We start from the raw sequence: 23727 nt of genomic DNA, 5'->3' as shown, positions 1-23727 counted from the left end.
TCTTCTTCTTCTTCTTCTTCTTCTTCTTCTTCTTCTTCTTCTTCTTCGTTGTCGTCTTCGTCTTCGTCGTCTTCGTCTTCTTCGTCTTCTTCTTCGTCTTTTTCTTCTTCATCTTCTTCTTCTTCTTCTGTTTAAAATGCTTACTTTGTCTTTGTAAGCACTGTTAATCATGAGCATTTGCTAGCCAAGATGTACTTATTGGAAATATATTTGCGAGGAAGTAACTGAAAGGGAAACATCCTCGGAAAAGAGAAAGAGATAGATGTAGCACTGAGGTATTTTGCCAGGAGCACCGCCTCTGGATGGGGCCTCAGAACCAATAGAAAGATAAAAAGAATTCTAGATTCTGTGATACTAATTCCCACATGGAGAGGGAGCATTTCTATAGAGAAACCCATTTGAAAAACAAGTCCATAGTAAATTGAGGGGCAAATGGGAAAAGTTGAATAACACCAATAACCTTGAAACTATTATTGTTGTTGTTCAGTCATTTCATTTGTGTTCAACTCTCCATGACCCCATTTATTTTTATTTTTATTTTGGTTTTTTTTTTTTGGAAAAAATACTAGAATAGTTTCCCCTTTCCTTATCCAATTCATTTTACTAATGAGAAAACTGAGGCAAACTGTGTTAAATGAGTTAACCAGGGTCAAGCAACTAGTAAGTATCTGAGGTCAAACTTGAACTCAAATCTTCCTGACTCCAGGCCCTACTCTCTATCCACCATGCTACCTAGCTGCCCCTAGAAACCACCAGTTTTTTTTTTAATCAAAATATTTAAATCAATAAAGTTTGATGAAATTATATCAATTAGAAATTGTCAGTCTAGAAACAAATAAGTTTTGAATATGAAGCTCTCTGCAATTCCAAGAATAATATCTTATTCCTGCATATTGGGCCAAATATATTTTCGAAAGTCAAACCAATATATATTTTCCATAGGACATCATTTACTTCTAACCTAATATTACATATTACATTTTCTCACTCTATCAATGTTAAAGGCAAAAACACATTGAAAGGGCTATAGAATAAGAGAATTTTAGATTCGGAAAGGAGGATAGGGTGACTCTATAGGTACCCCTGAAATCATGCTATGTTGAGAGTTTCTTACTCTGATTACACATGCATAGTACTGAGGAGGCACTAGCCCTCCTGCATTCAGCCTCTTGTACTTATTACCACAGACTTTATCAGACTTTCCCATTGCAGACATTTTCCTGTTGTTTCAGAAGTTCTCAGTTGATATTTGTTTGTAAAGAAATAGAAAGCAATATACTTATTCCTTCCCCCTTGGGACAATATCTTTCAAATCTCTCATTTTTATGCAGCCTCTAGAGCCTTCTCTACAGCCAGCAATGTCATATCCAAGCTGTAGATAACACCAGGAGGCAGCTTAAATTATTTTTCAATATACTCCAAAAGTGAAAATGCCAAGTCATATATTTTGGTGAACAAACAGAACTACAGGAAGTCAGTATTTTTGTAATCAGAGAGGCAGGGGAATAGACAAGGTGACCAGAAAAGATGTCCTTCCTAATTTCCTTCCAGACAATAGATGTTTCCCCCCATTCAATACTTGCCATCAAGTCATCATCTGGAAGCACTTTATAAGCATTAATTAAATTGCCCACTAGCTTTGCTCAATATTTTGATCCCTGTTAAACATTCAATTAGCCCTTAGAAAGTTTTGTCCCGGTATATTCAATTGGTTCACTTTGCAAAGGCATTCTTTTATTGAGTATCTGGGTGATGCTAATCCATTAGCCTAGCCGTCCATAGAGCTATTCACCCAAGGGGACTAATGACTTATGCAAGGTAAATTTGGAAATTATTTGAATGTCTTGTATCCATTAGCTGTAGGAGAAGCCAAGGAGGAGATGAAAAGAATTCGTGAGTTGAGAGCCCTGGTAGTTTTTGATGTCTCCAGTCGTTCGCATTGCAAAGGCATTCAAAACATGTTGCCACATTAATCTTGTTAATACGTAGGTCTGATTACGTCACTTCTTGACTCAAACATTGTTAATGACTCTACCACGTATAGAATAAAGGTCATTATTTCTTAACCTAGCATCCAAGGACCTTCATGATCTGGCTCCAATCTCGCTTTCCATTTTTTTAGCCCATTACTCCCCACCATCTACTCCACACTTTTGTCAAAGGGGAATATTCACCATCCAATTCATTCTAATTTGATCCAATCTAATAAGCACCTATTAAATATTAACTGTGCAAGTTGTACAGACACAAAGACAAAATAAAAGATAGTACCTGCCCTTGAACAGTTTTATGTTCTATAGAAAAGTCCATCCTGTGCCTTTCTGCCAGGATACTTTTGACCACATTGTTTCTTGCTCCTGGATTGCCCTTCCTTTTCAATGGTTGGCATTTTACCCTTCCTTCAAAAGTCAGACACTTTCTATATGAAGTTTTCCCCATTTCTGAGCCTCACCCCAACAGGCTGAAAGGGATAGTTTCTTAATCTTAAAATTAAAGCATGTGTACTCTGATGTACTTGTAGTCTAACGTATATAACTCGTGTATTCATATTCTGGCGCAACTAGGTGGCACAGTGGATAGAGTACTAGGCCTGAAGTCAGGATGACTTTTCCACCTAAATTCAAATCTGTCCTTAGTAACTGACTAGCTGAGTGACACTGAGCAAGTCACTTAACCCTGTTGGCCTCAGTTTCCTCATCTGCAAAATGAGCTTGAGAAGGAAATGGCATACTACTCCAGTATCTTTGCCAAGAAAACCCACAATGAGGTCACAAAGAGTCAGATACAACTGAAGTGACTGAACAACAAACTTACACTCTAATCGTGTCTTTTTGCTCCTGCTATAGTAAAACAAGAGTCTATATCATTATTTATCTTTGTATCTTACCAAGTGTCTAGCACAGGGCATTGCAGATAGTGAAATTCTTATTTGCAAACCTATAACTGACCCTAGTACATAAAAATCTTGATTAACAACAGCTCTTCACTAGATTTTTTTTCTGCATTATTCAGAAGTTAAAGAAAAGTGTAAAAGTCAGTCAATAAGCATTTATTAAGCACCTACTATGTTCCAGGCACCATGCTAAGCAATGGGGATACAAAGAAAAGCAAAAGATAAGTCCCTGCTCTTAAGGAGCTCACAGTTTAATAGAAGAGAAAACGTGCAAACAACCATGTACAAACATACAGGATAAACATGAGGTAAACATCAGAGGGAAGTCACAAACCTTTAAGGAGGATAGGGAAAGTTTCTTGTGGAAGATGATATTTTAGTAGGAACTTGAAGAAAGAAAAGTCAGGAGGTGGAAAAGAAAAAGGAAAGTACACCATGTGGGAAGGCACACCTGGGGAAAATGCCCAGAGTCTGAAGATGAAGTGTCTAGATCTAGGAACAACAAGGAAGCCAGTGTGACTAGATTGCAGAGTGCATGGGTTTGAGTAAGGTATAGGAAGAATGGAGAGGAAGGGATTGGCGTACAGGTTATGAAGGATTCAGAAAGAAGTCAGGAAGACTTATATCCCTGAATTCAACTCTGGTCTCAGATATTCACTAACTATGTGACCCTGGGCAAGTCATTTAACCTTGTTTGCCTCAGTTTCCTGTAAGATGAGCTGGAGAAGGAAATGGCAAATCACTCCAGTATCTTTGCCAAGAAAACCCCAAATGGGGTCAAAAGAGTTGGAAACAACTGAACAACAACAAACTCTGATGCACAGAGGTAAAGTTACTTGCCACCCCACACCCCAAGGCCACACAGGTGCAAGTAGCAAAGCCAGTTTCAAAACCTGGATTTCTGACTCAAAACTCATTACTCTTCTCCTCTAGACCATGCTTCCTTTTCTTAATCATCCAAGAAGGATTCATTTCTGTAAAAAACAAACAAACAAAAAAGAAACCACATCCAACATAGAGCAATAACAATTTCCTAAACACAGCCTACAGTGCCACAAAACACTAATTTTTCTATTCTTTCTGGTGCCATGGTTGATTCAAATAAGCAGAGATTAACCCTCCTATCTCACCCTGAGGCTAATGTTTCCATTGACTCATGATAATGCAAATATTCATATGCTTTCCCCTTCCTGCAAAGAGAGATATTCTTATTTCATTAACCCTTTGTAACTAGCACCTATTTTATTTCAGACAGAATGTTGACTAGCAGAAAGTCGGAAAAACCTAAAACAGGACAATTTCAGTTTTAGTGTTGGCTTTATTTTATGCAACAGGAAATGTTGTTGCCAACTGGAGAAAGTCTCAACCAGCTGGGCTTGAAAGGAAATGAATTTAATTTTGTTCACCAGGAGGAATAATAGCAGATTTGAAGATGTGCCTTTTTGATTCTCAATTCTTAAAAGCCCAAGTGGGAAGGCAGAGAGGGATGGAGCCTCTCATATCTCATATGCTCAAGAGGGGAGTGTCTTTAGTCTGCACGCTAGAAGCCTGTTGGCATCACCATTGGCTGTAACGCTAGGGGAAGAATTAACTTGGTAAGAGGGAGCTGGGCTCCATTCAGGCATTTTTCTATATTCTACTTTATAAAGGCCATTATGCAAGAGCCCTATTTTATAAGGCTAGAGGTATGTTTGGAGGAGGGACAGAAAGGGGTGAAAGTTGAGAGAGCAAAGTCCTACAGAGCTAGGAGGTTAGAAGTTAATGTCAGGCTTTCTGTGGGAAAGAAGGCTAGAAAGGAAAATAAAAGCATAGAAGATATGAAGCACTCCCCATTAGAATAAAGTCTACCTTTTGGCCTAAGAATAATCTCCATGAAAGTCAGAAAAGGGAAAGAATATAGCTGTTTGAAGATACAGGCATTCAATTTGGCTAAACCAAAGGACTTTCTGCCTTTGGGAATCTGTTTTCCATTTCCAAAGTAGCCTTTTCCTAGTTGATTAAACTATGTTAACACATGACTCATGGATGAACCAAAAAGAGGACAAGGTTACCCCACAGAAAATGTCATGTTTATCTGAGTCTTGCCTTCTGGAGTACTGAAAAATTCTATAGGGTTTTTATTGGGACATATGGCACAGACATATGCTACAAATTTAGTAAGATTCTGAAGATGGCATTTTAAGAGTACGGTAGTCTTAATTTATGGCGTACATTGAGGGAAGTCTATTTCCATTTGGTCTAAAGTTATCTCAGCTCAACCTTCACACCTCAACCACCTATTTTATAAAAAGTTATATTTTGTTTGCTTGTTTGATTGTTTACCATCTTTCAGCACCACACTTTATTATATTCATTGCCTAGGACTTGAATCCATCCCATCACAGGAGAGGTTGGCAATCTCTGAAGCCCTCCAGCTACCCCATCATAAAAACCTATCAAAGATTTCATTACAATGAGGGAAGCTGCATTCAGGGAATAGAAAGGCAGCAGCTATGGCAAATATCTCTAAACAGTGGCTCAGAATTGCAATCTAGGAGTTAACCTAAATTCTTGGTTCTCAATCAATAAGTACTTATTAGACATGTCCTGTGTGCCTTGTACTATGCTAATTCATTAGTATACAGTGACAAAAACAAGCCAGTCACTCCACTCAATAAGCTTACAATCTACCTGCGGATATAACATACACCTATGTAGATACGTACAAAAGAGATACAAGGTAATTGGGGGTTGAAGAAGGTCCTAGTTGCTGAAGAAATCAGAAAGTATTCATGTGGGAGGTAGTACTTGAGCTGACCCTGGGTGACTGGAAAGATGATGGTGCCCTCTACAGAAAGAATGAAGTTCAGAAGAGAATTGGGTTTAGAGGAAAAGGTAACTAGTTTTGTTTTGGACATGGTAAATTGCAACTGTCTATGGGAAAGCTGGTTGGAAATGTACAGTAGGCTAATGATGATGCAGGACTGGAGCCTGGCCTGTATAAATGCGTGGAGGTGAGGGAGGGAAGGATGAGATCAGGAGAAGACAGTAAGCAGTCCAGTTTGGTTAGAACATCAAGGGCATGGAGTGATATGAAATGCAGCTGGAAAGGTGGGTTTGAATTAGATTATAGAGGGCCTTAAATTCCATTCCAATGCAGTCCAATAATCCGGGTACTGTGCTAATCTCTTGGAATTTAATTAATAAAAAGAAATATAGTCCCTGCCCACAAGAAGCTTACATTCTAAAGGGGGAGACAACACACAAAAGAAGGCAGGAAAGCAGTCGAGTGGGAGTAGGAGATCTTGTTCAGTGGAGTTGAAACCAGGCAGGGCAATAGATGCAAGTGGAATGATCTGAGAATCTACTTTCTGCCCACTATAAAGGAAGGTATAGAGTGGAGCTATCCTCCAGCCCCCCAAACAGAGGGGAGGGGAGACTCAGGTATATAGAGTCAATCAAGGCTTTAGTTAGCTGTGTGGTGGTAAGTTTAGAAGTGATGAAGTTTTCCTCAGAGGAGCATCTTGTTTTGTGGAATTGAAACCACGTAAGGCAGCATATGCAAAGTGGAATGAGTGACCACATTGCAGGTACTAGTTTTCTACTTATTGCTGATTTAGAACCACGTAGGTCTGGAGAAGGGAGGTGGGAGAAAAGCAGGGGAATTGTGGAACCAGCTCTAATGGACCCGTGAGAGCTCAGTTTTTAAGTTTTCAGGGGAGCATTTATATCTCAAAAAATAGTAGTAACTACAAATCAAGGTTTGATTTATGGGGTTAATCAGAGTTTTGATTTTGTGAATTTTCTGGACTTAGGAAAGTGTTAATAATGAAGATTAAACTGAAAAGTGTGAGCATTTTTTTTTCCAGAGAGCTTGGTCGTTAAACATTTACCAGCACAAGCCTGTATTTCTCTGTAAACATTATTTGAGTTCAATAGGAATGTAATAGAAGGCTCAGGGAATGACATCATTACTAGGCTGGAGGCCTGGTGACTTTAGGCATAACAAGCACCACCACCACAACAATAGTAAATAACTCACATTTATATAGCATTTTAAGGTTTGTAAAGCGTTTTATGTACATTTTTTCATTTGAGCCTCCATTACATTCTCCAGCACCCCTGGAGAAAGTAATACCTCTCTGCAGCAGCCTGGTATGACAGTGGGGTATGGTTATTCCTGGGTATCTTTCTCTGCTTGTGCATGTTTCCCCTGCATTACGTGTGTTCTTGTGGAGTTAGGAGTCAGGGGAGTAGAGTCTCATGTGCTGCACTGGCAAGCTGGCTGAAGTCTCACAAAAAGACTTCCCAGCGATGAATGTGTCACAAGGGCAGCAGTAGCTCTCGCCTTTATAGCACCATCTTAGGCATGCTTTCTTCTTTAATAACAGCTGGCTGGGTCAGAGATTGAGGAACCCTGACAGTCAGACAAGCAGCAAAATACATCTCGAACCATAATACTGAACTGAAATCTCTAGGAAAGGAGATTTTGTTGACTTTATGCAATACTAGTAAATCTCTTACCACAGAGTCATGTGAAATTGAGTAGTTAATGATGATCAAACAATATATTCAAGTTAAAGTAAGGCAAGTTTTTGTTACAGTGCTTTCTCTCCTTTCCATTTTCAAGACCACCTGTGCCTTCCTCTGAATAAAATGCCCTTGTATAACTAAACACAGCACATTCTTTAAATGAAGGTTTGAGAATTCTAACACTATCGTTATTATAAAAGCAGTTTAGGAATCAATGCTTGACATTTTTGAAAGGCATTTCAATATAAATTTTGAGTAATGAATTATACCTCTCATGGCAACATCTTTTTAATAAATAACAACAGCTTACATATCACTTTGGAACTGCAAAGTATTTTGTAAACCTTTTTCATTTGGTACTCAGGAATCCTATGAGGTAAGTAGTGCAAGTATTACTAACCCCAATATCTGTGTGAAGGAAACTGAGGCTCAGTGAGATTAAACATGAAGTCATAACAAGGCAACAAACATTCATTAAGTGCTTACTATGTGATAGACACTGTTCTAAGCACTGAGGATACAAACAAAAAGAAAGACAGTCCTGGTCCTAGAGTTCAATATTCTAATGAAAGGAGGCTTGGGGACAGCTAGGTGGCAAAGAGCATAGAGCACAGGCCCTGGAGTCAGGAGGACCTACATTCAAAGCCAGCCTCAGACACACTCATTAGCTGTGTGACCCTCGACAAGTCGCTTAACCCCAATTGCCTCAAATAAAGGGGGGAACTGAAGTGAGGGGAGGGCAGGAAAGGGAGGAGATGAAGGTACCTGAATGGAGGCATGATGCTGAAAACCAGAAAGTCAGAAATTCAGAAGCACAACTAGGAGGGGTATGAAGGTTGGCTGGCCTGAGCCTTTTTCCCAAATGGAGGCTCTGAGAAAAACTCACCAGTAGTAGAAAGGGGCTGGCGTGACAAATTCCAGGACAAGTAAACCCCAGACTTTAAGGTAGGTTGCAGGGTGAAACTACAACAGAAGCATACTTTTGAAGTTCAGACAGTCAGAATCATTCTTGGGAGGCAAATAAAGGGACCTACCATTTCCATTGTCTAGCAATGATCTACGTGAGAAAGACTTCATAGCATGATACATAGAGCATTGTACTTGGGAGTCCTGAAGACCAGGGTTCAAGTCCAAGGTCTGATGCTCACTATCTAGAAGACCTGGCAAAGTCACTGAATCTCTCAGAGCCTTGTTTTCCTCGCAACATGCAAATAATAATAGCTGTGACTTCTCTCACAGAGTTGTTGTGAGCATCAAATGAGATAATGTATGTTAAGTGCCTTGCCTAAAGTCTATATAAATATCAGTTATTATTGATATGATGAGGAGGAGGAGGTTTATGATGATGCATGCTGATAGGATCAATTTGCAATGACTTATGGAGCACTTATTATCCACAGCTATTGTGCTAATCATTGTAGAAGATGCAGAAGAAATCTTAAGTCATGGTCTCTGCTCTGAAGTCTAGTTGAAGAAACAGACAAGTGCTAAATTTTGTGGGAGACAGAGACAGAAAGAGAAAAAGAGGAGGGAGAGAGGGGAGAGAGCAGAGAGGGGAGAGGCAGAGAGAGAGACAGAGAGAGACAGAGAGACTGTTGAAGTTTGGAGTAATGAGAAAAAAAGTTTATGAACTGGATCTTAAAGTATGGGTGGGATTCACGTAAGTACCAGGGAAAAGAAAGGATGTTTGAGGAAGGGAAGGAACAGCATGAACCAAAGCAGAAAGGCAAGAATGAAGTGTAGCATGTAGGAGTGGGGGGTAGGGGAGGAAGAGACAGTGAGGATGCTTAGTACTATAGTACTCCCAATATTCTTTTATAGTGACTATTATTATTATTATTCTTATTCTTATTCTTATTATTCTTATTCTTATTATTATTATTAAACATATCATGATCAGGTTGTAAAAGTGTAAGGATTCAATGTGAATCATTTGACATTGATGTTAAGTTCAGGGCAAGCCACATTCATTTAAAACTGGAAGAAAAAAAGAAGAAAAGTGCTTATAAGAAAATAAGGCATATAATGCTTCCCTGGGTTACAGAATGTTCTATATCAGAGAATTGTGATGCAGTGAATGCTAAATTCTGGGCTCATTTCGGTAGTATAACTGTAAAGAGAAGCTGTTACCCTAGGGAGGGCTCCTCTGCAGGCTGTTTCTCTTCTAATAACAACGCTGGGATTCCTAATCAGGCTCCTGATATGTGAACTAATCCTTGACTATAAAAATACACGTCCAGACCAGCTGATGTCTCTGATAGAAGTCACAGGTTTGCCCTGAAATAGACCTTAGCACTGTGATCTCGGTGGGGATTATTTCTTTTTTAGAGAGATAGAAATTTATGTGCCTAGAAGAAGTTTCAGTTAAACGAGATCCTTGAATTGCAAAAGAATAGCAATTTTGGAAATTGAGTGTTAATTCAGGAAATTGGAGAAAAAAAAAGAATCTAAGCCATTTTCAATGGTAAATGAACTTGAAGAAGTAGACTGAAAGTATATTTCGAATTCCATTTCTTCCCGTCTTCTTCTTCTCTGCTTAAGGAATCTTTTTTTTAGCTTCATTGTTTCTTTTAGAGCACAGTGACAACAAAACATATGATTTATTTATCACAATCTTTGTATATTTGTTTCATCGAGAGAGCAGAAATGCTACCCGGGAACAAAGAAATAATCCAACTAATGCAGCATTCACTATCCTGCCATTATGTTGGCTTTTGAGACTAACACTAAATTTCAAGCAGTAGAAGAGTTAGATAGTTGCCTGCATCTTTAAGTTTTTCTAAGCCATTCTCTAGCCAATGAAGTCAGCCTAAGTATGCACTGATTACATGATGTATTGATGATGATGATAATAATAATAGCAAACCTTTATATAGAACATGGAGGCTGGTAAAATACAACATAGATGGTCTCACTTGAACCTCATAAATGCCATGAGCTTCATACTCAAGAGTAGTCACCCAGTGTTTTCTTCAGTACCTTTTCTGACTAGTACTAGTATCCCCATTTAACAGATAAGGAAACTAAGGCTCATAGAGATTGAGACTTCCCCAATGTCACACAGCTAATAAGTATCAGAGGAGGGATTTAAAACCTGAGTCTTCCTGACTCCAAATCCTTAAGTGCCCTTACAAAGCTACCACCAAACTATTGTTCACAGCTCTACAACTCTGATCTCAGCCCTCTCCACCTTTCTTATCTATCTCTCATGCAATTTTACTAGCGAAGTTTTGTTTTGTTTTGTTTTGTTTTGTTTTGTTTCTCAAAACAATGACCTGACAAGGAATTTGGGACAGAAGAGTGTTTGAACCTGTTTCTGGAAGGCTAGCAATTATTATGATCTAATTATGTATTTAAAGTTGTCTTCTTATTTGGTTTAGGTAAAGTTTTCCTTTCTCACTAGAGATCAACAGGTATAATAAATGTAGAGTGTGGTATAATCAAAAGAACATTAGCCTAGGAGTTGGGAAGCCTGGATTCTAAATCTGACTCCACCATAAACATGCTGTGTGATCTTGAGAAAGTCACTTCTCCAGCCTCTCTTTCCTCAGCTGCAAGATGGTGGACAGAATTGTATGGAAGCTGCCAAGGGGTAGGTTTAGATCCAAGGTCAGGAAAAGCTTCCTAACTGATTTATTTGGAAGTGGAATGTGTGGAAGCATCATATTCCCCTTCATGAGAAGTCTTTAAGCAAAACTTGGATGAATACTTGTCAGGCTCGTGCTTAATGAATGCTTGTTGAATTGATTTGACCTTTCCAACTCTGAAATTCTGTGATTTAAGTCAAGTAAAAGTCAATAATCATTTAGGAAGCACCTATTATGTGTTAAACACTATCCTAAGATCTGGGGATACAAAAAAAAGCAAATACAAACACAGTCCCTGCTATCAAGCACCTTAGTCTAATCAGAGAGACAACATGAAAACAAACTAGATGATTTAAATGATACCCAAGGTCCTTTCATTCTTTGCAAATGGAATAATAATTGTCCTGACTTTCTTTATCTCACTCCCAGGACCTCTATGAGAAAGGAACTTTATCTACTCTAAAGCACTATAGAAATACGAGTTATTAAATGATATAGCCCTTGAGATTTGGGGTCACTGATAAGGAAGTGAGATTTTTCAGTCTTCTTGATTTTCTGACAGTTGTAATTTAGCATTTAACGCAGTGCAGAAAGTGCTTTATAAATGCTTGTTGAATTACTATTGAGGGCCCTACCAACCTTCACGCCTTGCAGGATCAAAAATCTGTATTATCCTTGACTCCTTACTCTCTGTCACCTCCCATATCCAATCTGTTGCAGAGTCTTAAGGATTCTACATTCCCAACATCTCTCCTGTACACTTTTTTCTCTCCTATAATATTGCCACCATCCTGATTCAGGTAATAATAATGATTTTGATGATGATGATGGTGGTGGTGATAATAATAATTTTTATATTATACTTACTATGCACTAGACATTGTGCGAAGCGCTTTCCAATGATTATCTAATTTGATCTTAACAACAACCCCGGGAGGTAGGTGCTATTATCATCCCCATTTTACAAGTGAGGAAACTGAAGCTTTAAAAAGAAATTAAGTGACTTGCCCAGAGTCACACAGCTTGTAAGTGTCTGAGGCCATATTTGAATTCAGGTCTTTCCAACTCCAGGCCTTGCACTCCATCCACTGTGCCACCTAGCTGTTTATTCCCAAATTATTAGAATACCTTGTTGTTTGGTATCCCTGCCAAAATCTCTCTTCCCATTCTCATCTGTTCTCCACTCAGCTGTCAAAGTGATCATCTTAAAGCAAAGTCTGACCACCTATTCAATAAATACCAGCGGCTTCCTTTTACCTCCAGGACCCAATATAAAATGCTCTGTTTGGCATTTAAAGCCCTTCATAAAGTGACCCCCTGCTGACCTTTCTAGTCTTAATTTAATTTACTCATTCCGTGGCATCCGTTCTATTCTTTGAACAAGACCTTCTACGTCCCTATCTGCGTATTTTCACAGGCTGACCATCAGGCCCAGGATGCTCCACTTCTTCTCTGCATCCTGGTTTCCTTAAAATGCTAACTTCTGCACGAAACCTTGTCCAGTCTCCTCATCCCTATTGCCTTCTCTCTGATTTTGTCTTCAGTTTGTCCTGTGTATATTTATGTATGTATGTGTATGTATATGTATGCATCGATTGTACATTGTTTTATATAAATTGTGTCCTCAGAATGTGAGCTCCTTGAGAGCAAGGACTATTTTTTTTTGCCTTTATTTTTGTATTCCCCAGGATTAACACAGTGCCTGGCACATAGTAAGTGCTTAATCAATGCTTGTGGATTTGATGTGGCTCTTGAATCAGGGGGTGATCTTAGCCACTTATTTCTTGAGCTTCCATTCCTCCTTTGTAAAATTAGGGGATGGACTAAATAGTCACTGCAGCTCTAGGTCTATGATTCTGTTTTTGTTTTGTTTTGATTTTGATTTTTTGATTCAACGATAGAGTAAGAAATGTCACCATGCTCCAAGAGAACAGTGAAAATCCCACCTTTAACATGAGGGAGGAAGTCAGTATGGTAAAACAAGATCATCAGGTTAGGATTCTGGAGACTTGGGTGTTAAACTCACCTCAGTCAATTGACTACTCGTGATATTTTTGGAAAATTTAAGTCTCTTTGTGTCTCAGCTCCCTCATCTACAAAATTCAGATGCAAAACATCCCTTCCCTATCTGAATTAGCCCAAGATTTTTGTGAAAGGTTGGTGGATAAAGAGATGTGATTTTAAAGTGCTATTAAGATGTCTTTTGAAGTGCTATAAAATGCAAATATTATCATTATTAGTATCAGTGAAGAAAATGATAACCTCTAGTGTATGACTTTTATGATAACGGAAAAAGTCAGTTATGATCCAAGGTAATTTCTCCCATCCACCTACTGATGTCTGAAACCCTACTGTTAGCGGTTCATTCTTTTAGATTAATGTTTCTATAAGCCCGGGATGTCTGACCTCCAAGAACTAGCTTCGTTTAGTTTGTAGGGCCTTTTAAGTAGAGATGTTGGCCATAAGATAGTACCTTTTATGGGGGCACAGGGGAAGTTGGAGGAATATAACAATTCATGAAGGACTTCTAAATCATGGAGATCTGGAAATCTACATCAATTCACTGCACCACACCCACACCAATAAAATCTCAGATTTTTGGATCCTTGAAGAAGCCTTCCTGCTAGAATGCAGATTCCCCTTGGAGGATAATGCTTTAAGACTTATAAATCATTTATGCTTCAGTTTGAGTGATTTTCAGATTCCTTTATCTGAGAGCAAGTTTTGATGGGGAAGATGGAGGAAAATCGAAAACAACTGAGGGGAGCTGAGTATTTCTTTAAAAGCCCAGAATAGTGAGTTAGGTGACTCCTAAAAGGAACTTCCCCAAATGCACAGTTTTTCTGTGAATCAAGCGGGAACAGAGGTGTTCCTGTTTCTTTTGGCTCATTATTCATTGCTGAATACAATACCACCTGCTTGGGATGTCTATGAGACCACTAAGGCAGTGACTCAGGAGCCAAGGGAACTAAGATGCTGGCAAGCTGGTCCCAGCATCACTGGAGGAGAAACTTTTTTTGTTTTCCCTTCCTATGTCTCCATGGTTGGACTGGAACATCTGGCTTCTAATAAGATGCAAAGCTAGGAAAAGCAGGATGGTTGCCAGGACCACAACTTTAGTCCTTTAGCCAATATGGAATCTAAGAGATTGGAAGTTTTGGATTCTGCCTCTTTGGGCTAAAAAAGGTCACACAAGGTCATTGTAGCCAAAATGTTCATAGCATTTTTCTCACTGGATATTGCAGAATCAAAAACCCAGGAAGGCATATGACAAGGCTTCAAAATAGATTTTATCCCTAGACTATGTAAGTAGAGTTAAGCCAATTCAAAGTGTTTGGTTTTGAAACATCAAACCCAGGAGATCTGGGTAGGAAGTTTGATCAAGAATATTAATTAATTAATCAATAAGTATTTACAAAGGAATTATTATGTGCCAACTACTGTGCTGAGCACTGAGGATACAAAGGAAAAAGTGAAAATAACTCCTGACTTCAAGGAGCTTGTATTATTTTGTTCTTTCTTTGTTCTTTGTTCTTTGTGAGAGGTAGCTTGACATGGTAAATATAAGTCCAGCTGTGGAGTCAGGAAGAATGAAGTTCATTTCCTAACTGTGCAACCATGGTCAGCCACATCACCTCTCAGTGTCCCCAGGGAATTCTCTAAGGTCATATCAGTCAATCAATCAACAAGTATTTTTTGACCTAGCTGTATCTCTGGAGGACATTTCTACACTGAGAATTGCCTACAACAGTGAAATCATAGGGCCAGACACCCTTTCCCTAGTTATCATCTTTATATGTGTAACTACAAATTCAACAACATCATCTGAGCATGAACTTATGTTTTCCTTCCAGCAGAAGGGATGGATTTATACTGGTTTCACACGATCTATATCCTGGTTCCCTTTGAAACTAATAGCATGCCTTACAAGTAGTTGACTAGGGCTAAGGGTACATTCTATTGCCATGTAGTCATCTAACTGGCCAATGGGGGATTGAAGTAATGCCTTCTGGGAAGAGGTGCAATTGCCCAGGCCCAGAATGAGCAGATTGCAATAGGTGATTGAAGTGATACTCTCTGAGAAAGAGGTGCAATTCCCCAGCCACAGAATGATGTACTGTACTATTTTATGACCAGTTAACATTGCTTTAAATTCTAAATAATATTTATTAGAGCTGGTCAGTGATTCCCATCTCTATTTGGATATCTCCCAGTCCTGCAGCTCCAATCTTGATCTCTCATCTGGCTTTCTTTCTCATTTCCCCAGTGTCAACTAAACCTTAGATTTCCAGCTGTGGCTTTAAACTTAATGTCTAAAACATGTCTCTTTATTGTTTTTTCCAAAGAATCTCCCATCAGGAGTTCCCAGTTTGTGCAAGTGATAATCATTCTCCATCTTTGAATCCTTTATCTTCCTCTCTCCTCCAATTAGCTGGGTCCTATTTATCCTACCTTTACAGCATGTCTCCAGCTCAATCAATCAATTGGAATTTAATAAACACTTGTTATGTGCTAGGCACTGTGCCAAGTGTCTAAGATATTTAAAAAGGTAAAAAACAGTCCTGTCCTCAAGGAGCTTATATTCTAATGAGGGAAACAACATGTACATAAATAGGGACATACAAGATATATACATATTTGTTGGAAAGTAACCTTAAAGGAAGGCTTTAGGAACTTAGATAACCAAGAAAGAAAGTAGCAATAAAGGTTAGTCTTATAGGAAGCCAGGGACTTTAAGAAGCAGAGTTGAGTAGGAAGAGTATTCCAAGCATAGGAAATAGTTGATAAAAAGCACAGATATGGGAGAGATGGGTTGTCATCTGGAAATAAAAGCAACATAGGTCATTATGACAAGGCCATAGAGTAGGTAGGGAGGAATAATGAGTAAGACCGGGAGGTCGTGAAGAACTTTAAATGCTAAACAAAAGAGCTTATGATTTGTCCTAGAGATAATAGAGAGCCACTACAATTTATACCATTTCTGCTGCTACCATTCTAATTCAGAACCTAGACTGTGGCATTCACCTACTAACAGATTTATCTGCCTTGTCTTGTAATGTCATATTAATATTCAAGCACTATCCCCACACACACATAACTCATCTGCTCAAAACTCTAATATCTATTGAATAGTCTCAATTCCTTAGCCTGTCATTCAAAGCCCTCAATAAGCTGATCTTTACCTGTCCTTCAGATTATCCATTTCCTTCTACTCCAGAGAGAGAGAGAGAGAGAGAGAGAGAGAGAGAGAGAGAGTTTTTCATTCTTTCCCTGGCCTTTTGGGGGTATACATTGAGTCAAAAGATATAAGCAATTAAGTAATTCTCACTGCATGATTCCAGATTTTTTTTTTCCAAATTGGTTGGACCAATTCACAGCCTTACCAATATTTTATTAGTGATCTGCTTTTCCACAGCCCCTCCAACATTCACTATTTCTATCTTTCATCATCTTTGCCAATTTTATTACCAGGAGGTGAAACATCAGAATTGTTTTAATTGACATTTCTATAATTATTTTAGTGATTTGGAGCATTTTTCCCGTAGTTGTTGATAGTTTATAGTTTTTTTTCTTTTGAAAACTGTTTATATCCTTTGACCACATGTTGAGAAATGCCTCTTGGTCTTATACATGATTGATTGATGTCTTGGAGAGCAGAACTTTATCAGGGATGTCAGATACAAACAGTTTTTTTCCCCATTTCCCTTTCTATTTTAGCTGTACTTTTTGCAAAAAAATTTAATTTTATGTCATCAAAATTATGTTTTCTCTTTTATAACCTTCCTAGTTTGGTTAAAAATTTCTCCCTATTCCTAGTTGTAAAATATTTCCTTCAGTCCTTCTCATTCTCTAATTAAAAAAAAATGTGACCGTATATATTTAGGTTGTAGATTCATTTGGAACTTACCATGATTCCTGTCCAATCTTATTCCATATTATTTTTCTTCATGTATTTTCTGTTCCAGTCAAACTGACCTGTAAGCTGTTCCTTGTACACAGCATTCCATCTCCTGCCCCTGGGACTCAAGTGCTTCTTCTGTGTCTGGAATGCACTGACTCCTCTATAGTGTGTGATCCCTAGCCTTCCTCAAAGCCCAGCTCAGGTGCCACCTTCTAGGGGATGTTTTTCCTGTCTATCTCAATTATGAACAATCCTTCTCTCTTGAAATTGCTTTGAACTAGCTGGTTTATGCTTAATATATGTTTGGGTAATTGAAATGAAGTTTAAATGAGAGGCAGTGGGATGTAGTAGATAGAGAGCTAGCTGCAGAGTCAGGAAGGCATTGGTTTAAGTATTGTCTCTGACACATGCTTAGAAGCAAGTTTCTCAATCACTAAGTGTCTCAGACAACTTTCTAAGCCTGGAAATTACAGAATAATTGCAAATCTGCTTTGTTAAAGGAAGTTTCTACACTGGGATTTTCCGATGCCCATGAAATCATGGGTATAGTCCTCCCTCCCAGCTGAGAGAGAGAGAGAGAGACAGAGAGATACATATGTGCATCATGTATATATGCACATAAATTATATATATATACATATGCTCATTTATACATGCTAATATATGCACGAGTACATATAATGGACATATAGTTTAAGATGTCATTTTGAACCTTCAAGTTGGTCATTTATAACTGGTAATGAAGTGAATGTTCTTTGCTGCAGCTACCTTACAAATAAACAAAATGTTACTGATCATAAAATCTTGGTCCCCACTTGGCAATTGTCTTCATCCCAGTGGAGCTAGCCATGTTTGCTGCATGACCTGTGACATTAATGTCACCTAGGATCTGTTTTACCCTTGTCCTTGGGCAAAATCCAGCAAATTGTCCAGAGGTTATCCTAAGGATCTGATGACCCAATTCTGGCCTTTTCCACCTTTGCTTCTCCATTCACTTTTTTTTTTCCTAGTCTGAAACTTCACAAAATTAACCATGAAAAGTAACTTTATAAATACTGCTACAACAGACATCCTAGAAGCCAGGTCTGCCTAAGAACCCGAGAAAAATCATATGGGTAACTCCAAAGTGTAAATTCCACAGAAGGGAAATATTTTTCTTTTGGCCTTAAACTGAGTTCTCTGAAGGGCCCAGACTCCTATGTACAAAGACATCATCCCTAGGGGCAAAAAGTAACACAAAACTACTGGGAGAAGCTCTATCTTTAAAAGAAATGGAAAACTTCTCCAAAAGAGAAGGATCATTTTCAGAACAAAGCTCACTATGCCTTGTATAGGGAATTTCTCCTTTGATGATGGCTTGAACTAGAAAAGATATGAGCTTACTCCCAACCTTAAGATTCTGTGCTCCTATAAAACATGAGGTTGTGAAAGAAATCACAGAAAGAAGTCTTCCTTCTACTGACAGCTTCACTTTTTATTAGCTGGAAAGGATGCTCAGTTTAACAAGCAATTACAGTCCCTTCTCATTCAGACGCACTGAAATGATACTGTAGTAATTCTGGATTTTACCATCCTACCCTTATCCTCATAGTGATCTGTGATAGCACATAAATTTTAATGTCTGTCCATTACAAGGCTTTGTGTGATGTGAAAGATGGTTTAAATGGTAAAAATGATTGAGAAGTTTTCCCAACAACCTTCTATGGAGACTAACTTCAAGGTCTCTATGAGAGACCTTGAAGAGTTACAGTTTACTTTTCATACTCATTGCTAGCAGTCAATTGTATTGAATTCAGTTTTGCTTTAGATATATCATAATCATCATATATCATAGATAAGATATATCATGAGAAACATACAACAGGGTTGTATAAGCCAAACTAAGAAGTACATTATAAAAGATTTTTATTTTCAGTGATTTTTAGTGATATTTTTCAATGATATTTCCTAAATTCTAGATTTAAAGCTGGAAGAGGCTTTGGAGATCATGTACTTTAGTAGCCTCATTTACAAAAAAGAAAACTAAAGCCCAGAGAGTATAAATGGCTTGTCAAAAGGTCATACAGCTACTTTTAGAACTGAGACTTAAACCTCAGGTCCCTTGACTGCCTGTCCTTTCCTTAATTACAGTATTGGAGTCATACCTAAATTAAAGTACTAGTAAAATACTAGGAAAGTCTGTGTTTACTTTTTTCCCCTGCTCCTGAGCCCTTGGGCTTTCCAAGACTGAAAATAGATGCTAGAAGGAAAACAGCTGCTATCAGCCAAACTGCATATGAGAGATGAGAATCCTTTTTGAAAAATGTAATGTACCAATCTAACCAAGATTAGAAGAAAAGCAGAAAGCTCGGAAACAATTTTTATAGCCAGTGTTTCTGATAAAAGCCTCATTTCCAAAACATATAGAGAATTGAGTCAAATTTATAAGAATACAAGTCATTCCCCAGTTGATAAATGGTCAAAGGATGAGAACAAGCAGTTTTCAGATGAAGAAATTAAAGTTATCTATAGTCACATAAAAAAAATGCTCTAAATCATTATTGAATAGAAAAATGCAAATTAAAACAATCACGAGATACCACCTCATACATATCAGATTGGCTAATATGACAGAAAGGTAAAATAATAAATGTTGGAGAAGATATGGGAAAATTGGAACACTAATATATTGCCAGTGAAGTTGTGAACTGATCCAACCATTCTGGAGAGCAATTTGAAACTATTCCTAAAGGGCAACCAAACTATACATACCCTTTGATCCAGCAATTCCAGTACTAGGTCTGTATCCCAAAGAGGTCATAAAAAAGGGGTGGGGGAGAAGGACCCTCATGTACAAAAATATTTATAGCAGCTTTTTTTGTGGTGGAAAAGAATTGGAAATTGAGGGGATGTCAATCAACTGGGGAATGGCTGAACAAGTTGTGGTATATGAATGTAATGGAATACTATTGTGCTATAAGAAATGATGAGCAGGCATATTTCAGAAAAACCTGGAAAGAGTTATATGAACTGACACTGAATGAGGTGAGCAAAATCAGGAGAACACTGTACACAGAAACAGTAACATTGTGCAATGATTAACTGTGATAGACTTAACTCTTCTCAGCAAAACAATGATCTAAGACAATTCCAAAAGACTCATGATGGAAAATGCTAACCACATCCAGAGAAAGAGCTATGGAGTCTGAATGCAGATCGAAGCATATGATTTTCATTTTACTTTTTTTTCTTTCTCATGGTTTTTCCCTATTGTTCTGATTCTTCTTTCACAACACAACTAATGTGGAAATATGTTTAACATGATTGCACATATATAACCTATATCAGGTTGCTTGGTCTCTTGGGGAGGGGAGGAGGGAGGGAGAAAAATTTGGAACTCAAAATTTTATGAAAATGAATGTTGAAAATTATCTTTACCTGTAATTGGAAAAATACTATTAAGAAAAAAATAAAAATATAAAATGCTTAAAAAAATAAGGAGAAGCCATTGTAACACAGTCTCTGGAACCATCAGAGAATGAAGTGAGTTTTCTAGGTAACTGAAGTTTACATTACTCGGGGAAGTGTTGAAGTACTGAATGGCTGTAGCCATTTGGTAAAAATAAAATAAAAAACCCACACCAAAAAAAAAAAAACATTTCTAAAAGGTGTTATATGCTCATTGCCCTTTTAAGCAATGTGTTAAATATTATTAGCCTTCTTTTTGTAGAGTCAAGGTCATGTTGATCTATGTAGTGCTGTTTGACTATGTACTCAGTGGGTCCATGCTGCTGTCCTTAGCCTACTTTTCTTTATTTTGAAATCATGCCACTTCTATAAAACTATGTATACTCTTTGACCCAAGAAAATCTCTACTAGGTCTATAACCTAAGGAGATCAAAGAAAATGAAAAGGATGCATATGCACAAGAATATTTATAGCAGCTCTTTTTGTGGTGGCAAAGAATTGGAAATTGAAGGGATGTCCATCAGTTGGGGAATCGCCAAACAAGTTATAGAATATGAGTGTGATAGAATACTATTGTGATTTAAGAAATGATAGAGATGGTTTCTGAAAAAAAAACTGGAAAGACTCATATGAACTGATACAATGAGATACAAAACAGAACCAGGAGAATAATGTACACAGTGACAGTAATATAGTAAAGATAATCAACTGTGAAAGACTTAGTAACTCTGATCAATACAATAATCTACCACAGCTCCAAAGAACACATGATGAAAAATGTTTTCCACCTCCAGATAGAGAATTCATGGACTCAGAGTGCACATTTTTCACTTTGTTTTTCTTGCTTCCCTTCACTCCCCTACCCCGAACATAGCTAATGCAGAAATATGTTTTGCATGACTTCATATGTATCATAAATTTTTTCCCTTCTCAATGGGTGGGGTGAAAGGTGGACGGAGGGAGAGAATTTGGAACAGAAAATATATTTTAAAAAAAGATTTTTTTTTAAAATCATGCCACTTGAAGCTTCTAACATGACATTATTTGCAAGTGATTGGGTAACCAGATATCTAGTCCATTAAAATCAGTAACATTTGTTGACACATAATTAAAGCAAGGGACCTTAAGTCTGGAAGACCTAAGTTCAAAACTGTACTCTGATACAGACTAGCTATGTGACCCAAAACAATTAACTTAATTTCTGCCTGACTTAATTTCCTCATCTGTACAATGGGGCTAATACTAATATTTCCTCTCCCTCTGCCCCTGATTGTTTTGAGGATAAAGTGAAATAGTATTTCTAAAGTAACATGGTAAACCTAAATGTACTATATAAATGCTATTATTATATTGCATATTATATGTGCTAATCATTTTATAGAATTGTGAGAAAAGTGGTTTATAAACTGTAAAGTGCTATACAAGTATGATCCATCATCATCATTATTATTATTATTCAGAAGTATCCTAAAGATTCATGGTGACACAGTAGAAAAAGTGTTAGTTTTGGAGGGAGAAGAAATGGGTTCAAATTTTTGTTCCGCCTCTTATAGTGTGACCTTGGGAAAGTTATTAACCTCTCTGGGATTCAGATCCTCTGTAAAAAGTGTGGGTTGGTCTTGATAATTTCTAAGGTCCCTTCCATATCTAGATCTAGGCTCCTAGGATCCCCTTTTGTCTGAATTCTAAACAGTGAGTTTTCTGGGATTCTGACACATGAATAAATGGGATGCTGGGGAATTAACATTCTCCATGTTATTATGCTCTTTCTAGCTAAGTCTCAGATCCAAAGACTTGGATATTTCAATCTTGTGGTACTTAACTTGATTAAGAATTTTCCAGACTGTGCTCTTAACACAACTAATTCTTTCAAAATGTGTGTGGGTCCTCACAGCAGTGTGTTAATATTAATGAGGAGGAGACTGTAGCTTGCCAAGTTTCACAAATTAAAAAGTAATAGTTGATTTAAAAGTAAAAACAGAGCTTCCATTGCAGATTATATTTTGCTTATTTATTTACAGAGAGGGTAGTTAAGTTTTAATTATCAATGACAACAGTTTGTTAATGTCCCATAGTAAGTATTGAATATTTGGTTTAAAAAAAAGTTTCTTGGAATTTACTCCCAAAATTTCTCTTCAGCTATTTTCCTGATAATTGGGACTGAGAAGTGGGGGTAGAAATATACTTCCTGGAGGACAACAATGGTATCCAAATGTGGTAATATAATGTACTGCCCTTAATATACTGTTATAGATAAAGACTGCTACCTTAGTAAAAGAATAGTATTTAGAACATTTCTTGGAGTCTTACTTACGCTTCTATTGTCAACCCAAGTCAGATGTGTAAATAAAGGTCTTCTGTCTTCAGTCATAACTGCCTCTCGGTCAGTGACAAAATTTTAATTTTCATAAGTGATTTAAATCCACAGCATGGACCTAAGCTAAAATAATATTTTCACGTACTGACACTTTTAATCAAGGCCTAGGGTCTTGCATAATTGAAAAAATATTACCCTTTAGAAGTATATAAAGTTGTTAAAAAAATTCACTGTCTCATCATTATTTTTCTTCTAATAATATTCTCTTCTGATGTCTCATAATGGTGTAGAGGTAACCTTAGGTTATCAAAGGCCATTCTTGAAGAGCATAAGTTCTAGTATGTCCTATGAAGCTGGAAACGATTTAAATATAGGCCCAGTGATGGACTGTTTGTCCATAAGAATACAAACTCCTTGAGGGCAAGGACTGTTTCACTTTTGTCTTTGTATCCCCAGTACTTAGCACAGTGTCTGGCACATAGTAGATGATTAATAAATACTGACTGGTTGCTATTTGAGGATGAGCATAGCTAAGTTTGGAGAGAATCACCAAGAGGTTGGCTGTGGGATGATGAATTGTTTTACTACAGCAACTCTTTTAAGTACTAAATACTAAGTTGTAGAGTGGTTGAGGTCTATATTGGCATAGGGAGAACGTACTTTAAAGAAAACAGATGCTTGTGGTGTGATGTATTATTATTGTTATTAGAGCTCCAACCATGACCCCAATTAATTAAGAAATCTACTGTACTTCCTGGTTAGGAATATTAGAGGACAAAGGCATTGACCCATCATTGGCAAATATTATACCTTAATTTATTTTTACAACAGTAGAGATGGATTTGTGCTATTTTATGTATACACTCTTACCTAATCCTCCTTATGACCAAACATTTACAAGACAAGAATTTACAAGACGAGAATTAGAAGTGCAGTTTCCATCACAAAATAAAGTTGATCTACATGGTGATGGAATTTGTAACTTTGAACCATAGGATGATAGGATCATCAAACTAGATGTAGAATAGTCCTCAGGTGCCATCTGTTCCAACGTCCTCATTTTATGGAA

General features: G+C 37.6%; 1 protein-coding gene across 2 annotated transcripts in view; it reads left to right on the top strand.

The window, feature by feature from the left end:
• Positions 1 to 23727, top strand: part of SGCD (sarcoglycan delta) — a 1287299-nt gene that overhangs the window by 999674 nt on the left and 263898 nt on the right. The gene's annotated exons all lie outside the window — the stretch shown is intronic.

This window comes from Vombatus ursinus, unplaced genomic scaffold, assembly GCF_900497805.2.
Source record: "Vombatus ursinus unplaced genomic scaffold, bare-nosed wombat genome assembly UNPS02014863.1, whole genome shotgun sequence".
Taxonomy (NCBI): Eukaryota; Metazoa; Chordata; class Mammalia; order Diprotodontia; family Vombatidae; genus Vombatus; species Vombatus ursinus.
This window is presented reverse-complemented; position numbering and strand designations above follow the sequence as displayed.